This window comes from Cupressus sempervirens, chromosome 8, assembly GCF_028749045.1.
Source record: "Cupressus sempervirens isolate cs-2001-9-10 chromosome 8, ASM2874904v1, whole genome shotgun sequence".
In the NCBI taxonomy this organism is placed as follows: Eukaryota; Viridiplantae; Streptophyta; class Pinopsida; order Cupressales; family Cupressaceae; genus Cupressus; species Cupressus sempervirens.
Genome location: NC_143125.1, coordinates 533,666,250 through 533,684,081, shown reverse-complemented (window position 1 = coordinate 533,684,081; position 17,832 = coordinate 533,666,250). Strand labels below are relative to the sequence as shown.

General features: G+C 34.6%; 1 long non-coding RNA gene across 1 annotated transcript; it reads right to left on the bottom strand.

Annotated features, from left to right (window-relative positions):
- Positions 1 to 839: 839 nt before the first annotated feature.
- On the bottom strand, positions 840 to 11,874 carry LOC149543546 (uncharacterized). Its single transcript, XR_016355654.1, has 3 exons — positions 11,475 to 11,874; positions 1,554 to 1,617; positions 840 to 1,400 (listed from the first exon to the last, which is right to left on the bottom strand). It is a non-coding gene; the product is annotated as an uncharacterized LOC149543546 (long non-coding RNA).
- Positions 11,875 to 17,832: the final 5,958 nt, after the last annotated feature.

The following is a 17,832-nucleotide window of genomic DNA, read 5'->3' as shown; positions in this document are numbered from 1 at the left end:
AATATTGTAAAGTACAAACATTACATAAGAGTCCATTCAAATATGACAAATACAACCTAAACAGAATGTCAAATTTATTTTGAACACGCAACCTAAAATTAATGTCAAAGTTATTTCCAATATGCACGTATACACAAACAAACACCACACAAAGTGCATACCAAACTTAAATTTTAAGCGCACATACACACACACACACACACACACACACACACACACACACACACACACACACACACAAAGAAATTGAAATTGCATTCCAAGTTCATACATCACACAAAATAACAAAGCCACAAGCTAAAGAAAATGCCAAAGCTATAAAACATGTTATGCATAGAGTTATCTCAACAATGACAGAGATAAAACACATACCAAACAAAGTGAATGTCAAAGCTAATTTAAATTTAGATTAAGAAAACAAAACCAATATCACATAGGACCCCATGGGGAGAATTAGTATTACCGTAGTTCTCACATATATGAGGTTATATGACAATGCTATGCATAAAAATAATCTTGCAAACATGAAGAAAAACTTACAATGAAGCAAATATAATCACAAATAGCACCATCCAAGATCAATATCGTTGTATTTAATGAAAGAATTTAAGCAACACCGGGCTACTGACAACTAACAATCACCATACTCATGATGATATACATCTCATTTGCCCCCAATATATTCCTTCAAATCTAACTATTCTCCTAATTAAACCTTCTAAATCAATCAAATTAACTTACAGGAGGAACATATAACCAAGCAATCGTATCTCCACATTGAAGCCATAAATTGAAAGAATATCCTAAAGATCAAACTAAATTGAGCTTACAGCCATCACTAATAACAAAAAACAAACTTAATTCTTAGCCATACAAATTACCAACTGGAGGAAACGACAACATATACATTATACAAGACAATCCCCTATAGCAAGGAAAGGAGGGGAACTCATAAAGACACAAACGAAATACAAAGTTCATTAGCAGAATGAGGATGATTTTCTACACCTAAATGACACCAACGTATACTAAATATGAATACAAATCATAGTGGATGAGGTGTTCTTGCTAGCTCCTAATCAACACACTATTTCAAAACATAATCCCCCAATCGAAGTTCCAAAAATCCCATCTTCTTTTTCATCCAAGAAAACACTGGAAATAATAGAAGTCAAGAAAGTAGCAACAAACAAGGCATGAAAATGCAAACAAACCAGAAGAAGAGGACTAAAGATCACCAATACCAGGAACTTCTAAACCGAAGTGATCCTTTAGATGGTACCTTTGAGGAAATTGTGGGATACACCTGCAACTAAATACCACTTTTTAAAATAGTTTCAGTATGAAACATCCTTGGAGGAATTGTGGGCTGCCCTCATTTCCATGTCAACCATAACCTCCTACATAGGCAAAAAGAAAATCATCAGCATACTCAGAATAAGAATGACCAAAAGAACAAGAATCATCATTAAAAGTCATCTCTGTCACCACATATCTGGATGCAAGAAATATTGAAAAGAAAACAAGAAAATGAGAATGAAAGAAAAGCATACCACTCCATGACACTTTAACAATGATTTGAAAGGTGCCATTAGTTGCTTCAGGTGAATTTGAATCCTATAGCAATGAAAACAGACACCTTATAAAGTTTTGATGAAAAAAAAGATGGAACTCTTCCACCATCTATTTTCATTTCTTTCCTGGGGAAGTCAAACATTAGAATAATAATTCTAACACCTATTTCAAAGGAGTTTGGTAAATTAATATACACACTACATTCAATAAAAAGAAGAGTTGACATGGCAATCCTCAAAAACAAGTCCCATTCACACACTCCAATCTCTTAGCTAAATCTCAGGAAAAACTTGTGAGAGAAAATATATTAAGGCATTTTATGTTTTCAAAGGTAAAAGATTTCTTATTTCATGGAAAATTAACTTCACATCAAAATGAACAGTAAAAAAAATTTTAATAACTAAAGAAACACCATTGCAAAAGAACAAATTCATTAATAGCGAAATTTCCTTTTTATTGTAGGTCATTAGGCACATTTTAATATTCATGAAGCACTTTTTCCAAATTGAATTTAGACAGTCTGTGGAGTAGATTAACTATAGGGAAATGCAAATTAACACAAATATATTAGGAAAATGATATCATCTGTAGAGTAGATTAACTATAGGGAAATGCAAATTAACACAAATATATTAGGAAAATGATATTTGATTTTTGTTGGAAACAATCATACTCTAAATTGAAAAAGGGAAAGTAGTTCAATGGTAATCTTAGGTTCATATAAAGTTGTACTAGAGCTAGGTTGATAGTCCAAGGATAGAAAAGTGATTTAAGATGGGGGTGTATGAACAATCTATGATCTCAACTATAAAAAAAAAGCAACTTAGTGATGATGCAATAAACATAGTAATCTTAGGTTTGAAATTGTAACTACTTCATAAAAATCTAACATATAATCACATAGATTAGGAGTCCAAATAGAAAAGTGGAGTTCATGAAGTAGAGATGGAAATAGTGTTGGGTGCATATGTGAAGCCCAATAGTCACTTTTTTATTATGCTCATTTTATTATTGTTCCCTCCAAATTTTTTGTCTCTTCATTTCCTTTGAGACTATATAAATATGTTGTGGAGGTTGTTCATTGTATATGGTATTCGAAGAGCTAAAGCAACAACTATGATGTAAAGTTCAAATATTTACATTAATAGAGATCTTCCCTGTAGTGTGGATGTAGCCACAATTTGTGGTGAACCACGATAAATCATGTGTTTGCATTTCTCTTTTCTTTTGCTTGTTCTGTTCATTTCCAATTTGCACTTTCAGCGAACTTCACAATTGGTATCAGAGCTTGGCATAGCCGCTGGAATTGATTTCGGTGTTTGAAAATCCAGAGTCATGGAAGATTTGTGAGTGCAAAAATTCTCAGGATAGATTTCAGTTTGTGGAAAGTTTAGATGCGTTCATTGTTAGTCAAGCAAGACTTGGCAGTAGCAATTGATGGAAAAGCAAAGAAACCGACTACAATGAAGGATGAAGACTGGGTTAAAACTGATGATAAAGAAAAGGCAACAATATTTCTTTCTTTATCACAGAATCTTTTATTCAATTTTCACAACGAATCTTCAACAAAGGAAGTTTGGGATAAACTTCAAACTATGTACGAAACAACCTCAGCTGCAAATAAAATATTTATTATGAAGAAGCTCTACAAGTTGAAAATGAAGGATGGGACTACGATGTCAAATCATATAAATGATTTGAACACCTTGCTATGCCAAGAAACCTTCGTTGGCATGACACAAGATGATGAATCTAAAGCTATCATCTTGTTGTGTTCATTACCGGATAGTTGGGATCCTGCTGTTACAGCAGTTAGTACTTCAAACTCCTCAAACAAGAAGCTGGTCTATGATGAAGTTATGGCAACTCTACTTAGTGAGGATGTGTGGAGAAGCAATACGGAATCCTCATCTGGTGAAGCCTTGACAGTGGTCAACATCAAAAATAGAGGAAGGAGCCAAAATAGAGGAAGGAACAATCATCATAGAAGATTAAAATCAACTAAGCGCTCAAAATCAAGGGAAAAGAAAGAAGGAGACTACTAGTTTTGTGGCAAAAGTGGTCATGTGAAAAAGGATTGTAGAGGTTATAAGAGAGCATAAGAACAAGTGCGGAAAAGTCAAGCCAACACCATCTATGACAAAGATGACAGTGTGCTGATTTTATCTACAACTGAGACTACTTCAGCCTCATGAGTTTTGGATTCTAGTGCATCATTTCACGCCACTTCATGTACGGAATACTTCTCGAATTATCAAGGAGGTAAGTTTGGTGAAGTATACTTGGGTGATAATAAGGCATGTGAAATAATAGGAAAAGGAGATATTTTATTATCTTTGAAATGAGGCATTAAATGGCTATTAAAAGATGTGCATCATGTTCCAAAACTAAAGAGAAATCTGATTTCCATAAGTCAACTATATGCACAAGGGTTTCATACCTCTCTAACCGATTCATGGAAAGTCACAAAAGGATATATGTTAGTTGCAAAAGGAGACAAGATTGGTAGCTTGTATATTGTAAAAAATATTGGTGAAGTGGGGGCTGCCATGACAGTTGAAGATAGTAATTCAGAATTGTGGCATCAAAGGCTCGGTCACATGAGCCAAAAGGGCCTTGTTGTTATGCATAAAAGACAGCAATTACCAGAACTGAAATCGGTTGACTTACAATTTTGTGAACATTGCCTTTATGGAAAATAGAAGCGGGTCAGCTTCTTGAGGACCGGACATGAAAAGAAAGGTACTCCTTTGGCTCTTTTTTATTCTAATGTGTTCGGACCCACCAAGGAAAGCTCTATTGGAGGAGCAAACTTATTTGTCACCTTCCTTGATGATTGCACAAGAAAGGTATGGATTTACATATTGCATAAGAAATTTGATGTTTTCAGCAAGTTTAAAGTCTTTAAGGCTTTAGTGGAGAATCAATCTGGCCACAAAATAAAGTCCTTGCAAATGGACAATGGTGGAGAGTTTTGTTCATCAGAGTTTGATTCATTTTGTGTGGATAATGGCATCCGTAAAATTAAGATTGTTCCATTCACCCCACAAGAAAATGGAGCAGCAGAGAGGATGAATAGAACAATCCTTGAGAAATCTTGTTGTATGCTCTCTAATGTTGGTTTAGGCAAGGAGTTTTTGGCAGAGGCGTGCAATAGAGCAGTATATTTGATCAACCGAAGTTCCTTTTCTCAGTTGGACTTTGGCATACTTGAGGAAGAGTGGTTGGGAAAGAAAATCTCATATTCACACATCCGGGTGTTTGGATGCGAAGCTTATGTACATGTTCTGAAGGAGAAAAGACAAAAGCTTGATCCAAAATCACAAAAAGGTATTTTTGTGGGCTATGGTGAAGACCAGTTAGGTTTCAGAATATGGGATCCAGTTGGGAAGAAAATCATCAGAAGTAGAGATTTCATCTTCAACAAGAAGGTATTTCCAGCATTACACAAAGAAGAAAACACGGTATGTGAATATGTACCTTTCTCTATTTTTGATGACAATAATGCTAGTAGAAATCAGACTCTTGTCTCTCCAAATGTTCTATCTCCCACCTTCGTCTTAGCCCATGCCCCTCTATCCTCTTCTTCTACTAGTATGTGGGATCAAGATCATGAACATGATGGACAAACTTTTGATTATCATAGTTAGAGTGATAACATCTTAACTTCAAATTTAAATCAAAGTAGAGATTGTAGCAGCCTATTTCAACACACAGAATTAATTGGAACACAGCATGGTTATATGGAGGGTGACACTCCTAAGTCTGCACAGAGAATAGCAAACACTCATGACAATCAGCACAATGCTTCCTCTACCTATAGATTCTACCAACATGATGGGACTCTATCCAAATCGCAGTCCTCTACTTTGCCTGCCAATGGTCATGACACTTTCTATGGGGTTCAAATTGTCACAAACCATGATAGACTTAGCTATTGGCATCATGAGACTATAGAGAACCACGGGCATATCTTTCAACATGCTAGGAAAAACATTGAAGTGTCTCCAGCTAACAACATAATGGATCGGGGGCATGGCTTTACCTCTCCAGCCTATAGTCAACAACTCCCCCACAAACTTGGGTTGGCAGCAATAGAGAAACCAAAGATAGACCATGCAAGAGAGGTGTAGATTGTTGCCAGATATCATTCCCAAGGTGTGATTGAACCAAGCTTGCATGCAATTTCATTCCCACGTATTGAATCAATTCATGCAGCTACCAGACCTGCAGATTCTAGTCATGACTACCAGTTTGGTCCTCACACGGGTTCCTATAAGCATTATCAAAACACAGAACAAAGCCAGCGTATGGTTAGAAATACCTGGCATAATCATATTGACAGGGATGAAGTTACTGCTGATAGGGTCATTCAAAGAAATGAAAAATTCCATGGAGTGCAACCACAAGCCACTCCTTCCTCTCCTTTGCACAGGTCTCAGATCAACCCGCACAGTTTTAATTATAAATCTGGACATGCCCACATTGACATGGAACCGTAGGGTCACATTGCTTCACCTATTCATACTCACATTCCTAGCATTGGAATGATAGGTACACAAAGTATAAATATGATTATTGCCTAAAATAATCAATCTACGCTTAAACAAAATGATTTTCAGTGTAATAAGGATTACACCTCTTCAAAGGGCAATGAATTTGAACTCCACACACCAAACTCTCAGGATCAACAAAAGGAACATTCTGAACATAATGATAACATTCAAGGGCTAAGAAAATCAACAAGATAGAGAAGGCTTCCTACCCGATTCTCTGATTACGAACTCTTGTACTCCGAAGAAGTAGAGCCAGAACTCTTGCTTTCAAACCAAGTTGAACCAGCAAGCTTTAAAGAAGCTCATAAAGCATCAAATTCTCACAAATGGGAGGCAAAAATGTAAGAAGAGATGGATTCTCTAATGCAAAATAATACTTGGGATTTGGTTCCTTTGCCACCAAATTAGAAAGCTCTCAAAAATCGATGGATTTATCGACTGGAAGATGAAGGTAAAAATCAGAAGCGGTATAAAGCCAGGCTGGTTGTTAAAGGTTTTGATCAGCAAAAGGGCATAGACTTCAATGAGATCTTTTCTCCCGTGGTCAAGATGACTACAATCCGGTCTATTCTTGGTTTAGTTGCTACTCATGATCTTGAACTTGAGCAGCTAGATATCAAGACCGCATTTCTCTATGGTGATCTGAATGAAGAAATTTACATGATGTAGTCCGAAGGATTTATTAAACGTAGTAAAGAAAACTTATATTGCAGATTGAGGAAGAGCTTGTATGGTCTCAAGCAAGCTCCGAGGCAGTGGTACCTCAAGTTCGATCAATTCATGACTGAACATAATTTCATTCAGTGTGAATCTGATCCATGTGTCTATTACAAGAAGTTACCTGATGGTTCTTTTATTCTTTTACTTCTCTATGTTGATGACATACTTGTCACTAGTTCATCTATGAAGCTGATTTTAGAATTGAAAGCAAAAAATGTCAGAAAGGTTTTTCATGAAAGATTTAGGGGCAGCGAAATAGATACTTGTCATGGACATTATCTGTGATAGGCACAAGAAGGAAATAAAGCTTTCTCAAGAACACTATGTTCTTAAGGTTCTAGAAAGATTTGGCATGGCAGATGCCAAACCGGTCAGCACCCCTCTCGCTGATCAGTTCAGATTGTCTTTAGTCATGTGTCCCAAGACACAAGAAGAACAAGACTACATGAAGAACATCCCTTATTCTTCATCAGTCAGTAGTCTTATGTATGTAATAGTGTGCACTCATCTGGATATTGCTCAAGTAGTGGGGGTTGTTAGCAGGTTCATGAGCAATCTGAGTAAACAACATTGGGATGCAGTAAAGTGGATCTTGAGATATCTTAAGGGCACTTTTGATTTTGTACTATGTTTTGGTGGCAAAGAGACGTCACTCAGAGGTTATACGGATTCAGATATGGCTAAAAATTTAGACAATAGAAGATCTACTACTGGTTATGTCTTTACATTTGCTGGAGCAGCGATCAGTTGGGCATCAAAGTTACAACAAGTGGTCTCACTTTCCACTACTGAGGCTGAATACATTGCTCTCACTGAAGGAGCAAAAGAGTTGATTTGGTTGCAACATCTGTTTGGTGACTTTGATTGTCCTCAACAAGGTTCAGCCTTGCATTGTGATAGCAAAAGTGCTATTGACTTAGCTAAAAATGCAGTGTTTCACAGCAGGACCAAGCATATTGAGGTTCGCTATCATTTCATTTGAAGTAAACTTGAAGAGGGAAAACTTCAAGTCTTGATTAACACCAAGGAAAATCTAGTTGATGCATTAACCAAGGTTGTTCCATGAGAGAAGTTTGAGTTCTGTCGAACTTCTCTTGGCGTTGTAAAGAAATAACAGTAGGGGAATTCAGGGGAGACTCATACATTACCGTTGTTGGACTTCAAGTGGGGGTTTGTTGGGTGCATATGTGAAGCCCAACAATCACTTTTTTATTATGCTCATTTTATTATTGTTCCCTCCAAATTGTTTGTCTTTTTTTTTCCTTTGAGACTTTATAAATATGTTTTGGAGGTTGTTCATTGTATATGGTATTCGAAGAGCTGAAGCAACAGCTGTGATGTAAAGTTCAAATATTTACATTAATAGTGATCTTCCTTGCAATGTGGACGTAGCCACAATTTGTGGTGAACCACGATAAATTGTGTGTTTGCATTTCTCTTTTCTTTTGTTTCTTTTGTTTATTTCCAGTTTGCACTTTCAGCGAACTTCACAAACAGTCCATACTCTAAGCGCCCAACAGTAAAATAGAATCTGCAAAGTTTGAATCCAAGAAAATTAATTAACAACTAAAATGAATTGTGAGCTTGTTATCCAAATAGCAACAATTGTGAGAATGTCCGACAGTAAAACTAGAGGCACTGAATTTGAATCCTAGACAGTCCATGAGAATCTAACAATCCATCCCCAGAAAATTGAACAGTAAAACAGGAGGGGCTATTAATAAGCTCAAATCCTAGCCTGTCAATGAGAACAGTAAACCAAGAGAAGCTAAATTCAAATCCTAGCTAATCCCTCAAGAAATTGAGAACTTGTCACCCAATTAACAATCCCTCGAGAAATTCTCCAATAAATAGAGAACTTGTCACCCACTTAACCACAATGCATACTCAGAATAGCCCACAGTAAAGCAAGAGGGGCAAATTTCAAATCTTAATCACTACAAGAGAGAAGCTAACAATCCCTCAAGAAATTGTTCAATGAATTGTGAACTTGGCCACACAGGTGAAATTGTTCAACGAAGCTAACAATCCCATTCAGCATGACCACCAAGAACAGAGTGTTACGTTTGAGCGACCTCTAAATTATACAAGGTACATTCCAAGCGATAGATACAGTTACCAAAGCCCGAATTGCAGCCTGCAAACTTGTCACCCATTCAGCAAGAGCGTCAAGAAAAGAGTTAAAATCTAAGCGGCATCTAAAATTTACAAGGCACAATCCAAGGGAAAGTCGTAATAAACAAAGCCGGAAAATGCAGGCTGTGAAAAGATTATGAAGATTAGTGATCACACACTACAAGACGATATAGCTAAAAGTTTCTACTAGTCCATGAGAAGCTAACAATCACTCAGGAAATTTTTCAATGAATTGGAAGCCTGTCATCCGTTCAGCATGACCATCAAGAAATAGCTAGCCATCCCTCAAGAAAATTTTTAATTAAATACATAGACTTAGGTATTACGAAAAACTTAAACTATTTTACAAAGAGTTGATGCTACTCATTATTTCTTAAATTCTAGGGTCAAAGGTGTGAATACTGTCTGGAAAAGTACTGGAACTATTGTTTGAACAAGCAGTAGGATTAAGCCAAACACCTAAATTGTTATCAACTATAATAATGAAATAAAAACATTCCTTATATTTTAGACTAACACCACTGACTTATAAGAATATATTTGATTTGTTATATGGGATTGTTTAGCAGTTGCTGAGAATTCCTTCGTGAGTGCAAAAGCCAATCTGCCAAAGCAATCATCCTGCTCCTCAATTGTAAAATTGACTAGAAAAAAAGTTTTTCTAGAAGACGGAAACAACACATCCTGCGGATTACTTGCATCTGATATGAACAAATGATATGATATGATATGATAGATTTTAATGACGTTTACGAGACTAAAGTAGTCTATGGGACCCATGCAATCGCCCTCCCGAGTCAGGAGCCAAACTAGTCAGTTGCAAAGTTTTGGTTAACTTGTCTCTTCTTCTCTGAATTTTGATAATCAAATCCGCTGTTCTCTTCACTTGATCTTCCTCAAATAAATAGTTGAAGTCCTTGTTCTGCAGAATTTTTGTATAATCAGATCTGATGTCGTTGTACGCCAAGCATTCCATGACAAAGTGTTGCTCTGTCTCCACTGTTCCCATATTGCAGAATAAACATGTTCTGTCTGCTCACTCTTCCTTTATAAAGAGAAGGGAGAAATGCTTTCTCCAGATAATAATCTTAAATCTCTAGTAAATATTAAAAGATAACTTTGAATATAAAATAGCATAAAAACTATCTAAGAAGCAACATAAAATTATGTAATCGTCAATCTAAATTTATAGATCTCTCTAAAACTTTAACCCCTGTTTCCAGAACTGAAAGTAACAATGTTACATACAACAGATGGAAGAAAGTTTATACAAATAGCTATGATAAAAGTGATGACAGATTATAAATTTTGTGAGCAGGCATTGTAACATATAAGGAAAGTTTAAAAAGATGTTAGATTAGTCATTCAATTGTCTGATTATTAAATAACAAAAACAAAGTGCATCAGAGTAAAACTGTAGGTGGTTATTGATCAGATTGTGTTATTCTGATCGATCAAATTGTGTTACTCTGATCAATCAATTGTCGCATTAACAAAATAACAAAACAAAGTGCATTAGAGTAAAACTGTAAGTGGGCATTGATCAGATTACTTGCAAGAATTTACCTTGGACTTGAAATCGATAGTTTGCAAGATATACCTCACAAAAACCGTCAGTCATTACTATCTCTCCGCCTGCAGTAGGAAACATGGGGTTTCTGATATAAGGACTTGGCTCTAACGGTAATATTGTTTTTTGAAACGGTTATAATGTTTTTTTCAATGGAAATACTACCTTTATGGAGCAAGAGAGCCGTTGGTATGGCTCCATTCCATTGAATCTGGATAAAAACACACATTTACTTGAGAGCTTTAAAGATAATATGCTTTTTTTTCCTAACGAATTTATTGCTTTTAACCAAGTTTTTCTTCTAACAATAATATTGCTTTTTAAAAGCCATAGATGAACCAAAGCCAAAAGCATACTACCAAAAGATGATGGTATACTACCCTGCAAATTGGTATGCGTCTGGGGAAGTTCTCCTTCTAAACTAGTGGGGAAGTTCTCCTTCTAAACTAGTGAGGAAGAATGACCTAAAATTTTCATCAAGCACAAGATTGTTAAATCTTGAACGCCACATGAAATTGGAAGGGACGGAACCATTCAGACCACAGTTGATGAGATCAAGTGAAGCTAATGAGGAGACATTCTCAAACCAAGAGAGCAGTTCAAAGGGGGGAAAACTCCAGGCCATATCTAGTTGTGATAAGTGGGTAAGATTTGAGAGATCTGGAATCTTACCAGAGAATTGACATTCAGACAGATGAATCTGTATAAGATTAATAAGACCGTTGAGGCTCTCACCCCACAGCTCAGATATAGCCATCATCCGTGACTCATAATCTGAACCATCGGGTTCATAGTAATTGCCCGAGATATCCAAATGCCGCAAGCTCGACAAATTTCCCAACAGAATAGGGACTTCCCCACAAAACCCAGAAAAGAGAGCCGCTGCAATTTGGAAAAGTGGGAAGGAATAGAAATACCTTGAAAGTCATTTCCAGTGAGATCCAGATGCTGTAGATGCACCAGCTAAAATAGGGATGGACGAAGCTCCTTCTTGGTATCAGTAATCAATTCACCATTTCTGTAAATTTCAGTAGTGCTCAGATCAAGATGGATGACATGTGATGTGTGATAATCACAGCCAACGGTAGTACTGTTTTTCTCCAATGGCAATGCTGGCCATTGCTCCATTACGATGACTCTGGATGAAAGCACACATTTACTTCAGAGCTTCATCAGATTGCTTTTTTGGAAGTCATAGATGAACCAGACAGAGCCGTTGCGGCTGGTAACATTGCTTTTTGAAAGCCAAAACCATGATGTGTGTTCCAAGGCGATGGTTTTCTCCCTTCCCTTTGTTGGTTTTATTTTATTTTTCGTTTTTCTAAATGCTTAGTAGTTTCTATAGTTTCCGTTTATTGATTTATTTATTTATTTTGTAGTTTCTATAGTTTCTGTTTATTTATTTATTTTGTAGGTGTTTTCTATTCTATTTTATTTCTTCAATATTCAATTTTTTATTTTTTATGTAATCTTTTTATTTATTAGATTAAATCATATAATTATTACTCATGTATTCATTTGGATGTATATTTTTCTATTTTTTTCAATCTTTAAAAGTTTAAAAATAGAGTATTTTGATTTCTTATTAGTTGGAGCAAGAAGAAAAATCAATTTTCTAAGAAAAGTCTAGCACTCAAATCTCAAGTTCTTTGTAATGGAAGCACACCTCCAATTGGTGTGGAAGTGGAAGAATGACCTAAAATGTTAAAATGTGGTGGAAACTCAATGATTCCATGGTTACTAAGAACACCCAAAAAGGTGATTTAAGTTTCTTCTAACCCTAAAAATTAAGAAATGAACTGTCGATTGGTAAAATCGAGGGGCAACAATTTCAAAAGCTTTGCCTTTAGGGCTTGTTGCAACTTGTGAAATCTTGAAATGCCTAATAGTTTTTTTTCTTTCTTTCTTTCTTTCAAAACAAGTGTTCATAGTGTTTCTATGTATTGGTGGGGTCTCAAGAAAAGTACTATATTTTTTAATACAATTAGGTTTTCTATAACACTAAAGACCACTAGAAGTATTTCTAGCATCTCAATTTCTATTATAGTTGTTACTTGAAACTCTTGATACATCATCTTAAGTTTTTAATCTCATTTCCAAGGTATTCAATGACTTTTAGATACTTGCAAAAGGTGAGGTGTGTCAACCATAATTAACAAAGGGCAAGGCTTTATGAATTTAGACCTTCATCAATTGCTTTATTTGAGTGGAAGCATACATTGACCACGGTGAGTACAATAATGGCAAATGTGGTGCCAATATCTTATCTCTAATAGTACCAAAGTCAATAGAAATTGTTGTCATAAACCCTAACTCTAGTTATTACATCAAAATATTTTCTCTAAATTTTAGTTGTATATTGTGGTGATTATCTAGTTAGGGCTTTAAAGATTTTTAATGCTAGAATTTTTATTATATGCTTTAGCAATTGGAAGAAGTGAGAGCTCAATTGAATCTAGCATTCCAATTTCTTTGTGTAGTAATCTACATCTATCTTGAAAAATATTAGAGGCATTTATGTCTAGCCTAAACATTTATTTACTTTTATTATGTTGAATTTCACTTTTCTTCAATTGGAAATCTTTGGCTTAATTGGTATGATCTAGGGTGTAAATTCAACACATCCTCGGTGATTGATGTTGTATTTTGCTCTTGTTCACTACTTGATAATGTCTCCTAGGATTAAAACTTGTCATTTGTTATGATACACTTTGTGATTCCATATCTAAGCTAATATAATTCAACGCTATGAGTTTTTTTCTTTTTGGATCAATTGATTCATTCAATGTTTCTTTTTTTATTTGGTGAATTTATGTTGAATGAAAAAAATCTCTTGGGTCAATGGACCCTTGGTCTACTGATGATGTTGAAAGGTTCTTAAAGAGCCGAGTGGGGACCAAGTCTTGTCAAGTGTAAGGATCCTGCATCAGAAAAGAACTGAGGTCAAAATAGTGCCCTGCACAAATTTGGCATAATGGATACCTCTTAGGCCTTGGATCTTAGTCAAAGAGGTTTAGTTGTTGGCTTGTGCTCCTATGTTGGGTAGAAAAAATGATTTCATTGATGACCTCCATTAAAGAAATCACATGATGTAGTCAAAACTAAATATTTAAATGTGTTGTTTTACTCAACACATAATCAAACATTCTAGAATTCTAGTACTAGTCCAATCACAAAATCTCTAATACATTTGTCACTGAGTGTACTATTCAAATTATAGTAATTAATTATGTTTCATTAAATTAAAAGCTAGGATTCATTATGAGATCCTCAATGTTGTTACAATTTGATTGTGTTCTATTTGATGTGGCACCTTCTATTTATATTTGATAAATTAGGGCCTACAAGTATTTAGTTTATAGAACATTTAATTATTCAGTGATAGTTTGGGTTTCTTTTCAATGTCATGATATGTACAAATATGTTTCTACTAACGGGTGGTCCCACAATAGTGTTCCAACATTTTTGCCAACTTTGATACTAAAATGAATATTCTAAAATAAATTGTATTCAAACACCTATTTCTACTATAATTTTAGCAATTTGAAGATTATGGAACTATCTTCTTTGAGAAATTTTCATAATATGCCCAAATGCAACCTTCCTCAATTTTACTGTAAAAATTCCAACCAAATAGTGGGTTTGAGTATCTCGTATGGAATTACTTTATGTTTTCCCCTATTATCCTTGACTACTTTATAGTAGATAGATTTTCTTCAAGGTATTTGTTGGTATATTCCTATTAGGATACTTACTAATTGTAATGTCTTTTTTCTATACAATAAATTGTTAATAGTATTGTGTAAAGTTTTGATTATATATTAGGTTGGTCCAAAAAATGTAGGAATGGTTGTGCCAAAAAAAATGTAAAAATCATTTTTTAGTATCATTGGTGCATGGTGATCATCTTATTCTATTCTTTTTGGCACAATTATTCTTGCATTTTATGATTTTGGTGAGAACAAAATTCTAAACTAATTAGGCAATTGATCTAAAATCAACTGTAATCAGTCGAAGTATGTTTAAATGCCTTATTTTACTTGTTGATCCTATTTCTATGTAATTTATTGTACTCATAAAATATCTTCCATCATGTTGTAGTACTGAGAAGGTTATGATATTTTAGATATTAAATTCATCAAAAATACCATTTCAACAAATTTAGAAGAAGGGCCCAAACACGGGTGATGATTTTACTTCCACACACACACACACATAGAAAAGGTACCTTTGAGGAAGCAAGTCATGGAAAATTGAAACCTTAATCCATATATGTGGCCAACATGTCGAGCTAAAAAAATACATTTGCTAGCATAGGTATGCATGTCTTTTAGAGATGTCTATATGTTTTTTAAGCATAGAACATGGCGGATGTCAAAATTTTGACCCCTATAGGTGAGGGATAATGTCATCAACAAGATAAAAGATCAAAATAATTAAAAGACCAAAATACTTCTTATCAAAATAACTAAGAAATCCCCTATTATAAAGCCACCAAGGAGTTTTGACCACCCAAGGATTTGACCACCAAAAATTATCTAAATATATTTATTAATATATATATATATATATATATATATATATATATATATATATATATATATGTAGACACACACACACATGCATAGATGACGAACACACGCACAAACACATATGTGTGTGTGTGTGTGTGTGTGTGTGTGTGTACTTACACACACATGTACGAATAATGAAAAGAAAAACTTGTTCAATGATTGTGGTGATCTTACCTTGCAACAAATGTATTATTGTAAAAATTATTATTAATACATTTATTTTAGGTTCAAGCTCCCAACAATCATCATATAAATTCATGTGTTCATCACATGTGCATATACCTTCCTTGATGAACTCTTATATGCAAAGGTGAAGGCTAGTTATGTTGACGATATTCAAAAAGCTATTGGTGGTCGAAACTCATTCTAGTTTTCTAATAGGGGGTTTCTTAGTTGTTGTGATTCGTAGTCTTCCAATCTTTTACTTGTTTTGATTTCATGGCTTGGTGATGGCATTCCCTTTCCTATAGAGGTCAGATTTCAAACTTCCACTATGGTCTATAACCAAGAAAACCTATTGACCTCTAATAGACATGCATACCTATGTTGGGAATTGTGTTTTTGGCATATGGATTGGTGTTTTGTTGTCTCCAACTTTCTTCCTCATAAGTACCATGCTCCCTTTGTAAGAATTTGGTGGGATATACCAACACCTATGATAGGAAAAGATATATATGCAATGGCATCCCTGTTGGCCAATTGTCAGATGTTTGACACCCTTCCAAAGACAATCAATGGAGAGGAATCAAGATTCCAAAACACTCTTCCAAGATTTTATAAAATATGTGGGTAAAAATAGGTCTAAATGGCCACATTAATGAAGAAAGTACCAAAAACTAGATTGATTTCACAAAAAAAAAAATTGTACCAGTTATGACATCCAAAATAAATGTTAGAATCCCAAGTTTCAACCCCTAGCTTAGTGTTGCATGTATGTTACAAGTGTTTTTATGATTGTATTCCTTGAAAATAAGAGAAATGACCCACCTAGGGCCTATTGGCATAAACTAGAATCAAATGATACACTTGAAAATAAATTATAGAATCCTTAAATATACTCTCTAAAATACTTAAATCAAAAATTCCATTGAGTTTGTATTGTGGAATGAGGAGAAAAAAAAATTTCCTTTTTGAACCCTTGATTTACAAGCAATTTCAGACCTCCTATCAAAGATTTTATCATTTCTCACACATTATGGCATCTGAAGACTTCAAAAGTAGTTGAATTAAAGAAAATTTTTACCCCCTAAAGATTCATGGAGGTTTAAGGCCTTTCTCCTTCCATACATGCACGCGCCAAAGATGGAAACAACAAAAAAAATGTGAAAAAATAATCATAATTTCAACCACTGTTCAATAAAATTCACTTTACTTCCACATACTGATGAGTTAAAACCTCCAACTAGAATTTTTGGAAAGATAATTCAAATGTATTTTAAACCATATAGGTTTCGTACCTTATCTAGGCCATACACATATGTTAGAACTAGATAGAAACAAATTTTCAATGAAAAAATAGATTTTTAAAAGTCTTTCTTTTCTCACGACCCAAATCTTATTCCAATCTCTCATTGATTTCTTTTTACAATGTTTTGACATTATTTTATGAATTATTTTATGCTTGGGATGTATATTAAGGTTCCATGTCTATTCATCTTCTCCTTTATGATTCAAAAGTTGCTATTTTGCAACTTTTACAATGTTGTCAAGTTGCATTTTTTTAACTTTGACAAAGTTGACATATTTGAAGAAAAATGAATCCTCTACAATATGAAAACACTAAAAAAATTTGAATGACTTTTAGAATTAACTATCTACCCTAACTATATTCTCATAGGCCAACTTAGCAATTTGGTCACAATGGCTTATAAAGATGTCAAACATGCCAATGCTTTACAAAATAGGCTTTTATTACAACAATGATGAAAAAAATTGACTCACTAATATCTTACAATGAATAGACACTAAATGATTTATTTAATATGCATGATGGTCTATATACATATGGAAATGCAAACATTAAGCAATTTTTTCATCTAGGTGCCCCTACACCATACACCCTAGATAAGTTTATCTCAAGCCCACTTGAGATGAGCTCTTGTAAAGTGGTATAACCCTGCTTCTTTATGTCTTCCTCTATTATCCACACAAAATCTACATCAAAATAACCTTTGATTTTTACCAAGTACTATTTGTACTCCTTTCCTCTTGTCTTCTTCACAACTTTGGTGTCAAGTATCTTCTCTAGTATTGATGCCTCGTTCAGTGCTAGATCATTGATGTCATCTACATCAAAAATCTTCCTTGTATCAACTCCTTGATTGGTTTCTTTGAATGATGTAAGGATTTCTATGTTGAAGATGAGAGAGATTCCAATTTCTAATGGAAATTGAATCTCATAAGAATTGGTTTCAAGCTTCTTCATTATTTGACAAGGACCTAGTTTATTCAACACAAGCTTGGTATGTTTACCTTTTGGTAACCCCTCATTCTTGAGATCAGCTCACACCAATTTTCCAACATCAAATTCTAAATGTCTTCTTTTCTGACATGCATGCTTCTTATACTTTTTAGAAGTTTGTTGGAGTTCTTCTTTGACTTCATCATGGATCTCTTTGATGGTTGTAGAAAACTCTTCTCCTTGTGGACTAAAATTCTCTTCTGAACTCATGCCTCTTAGCTCTAAGATTCCTCTAGGATA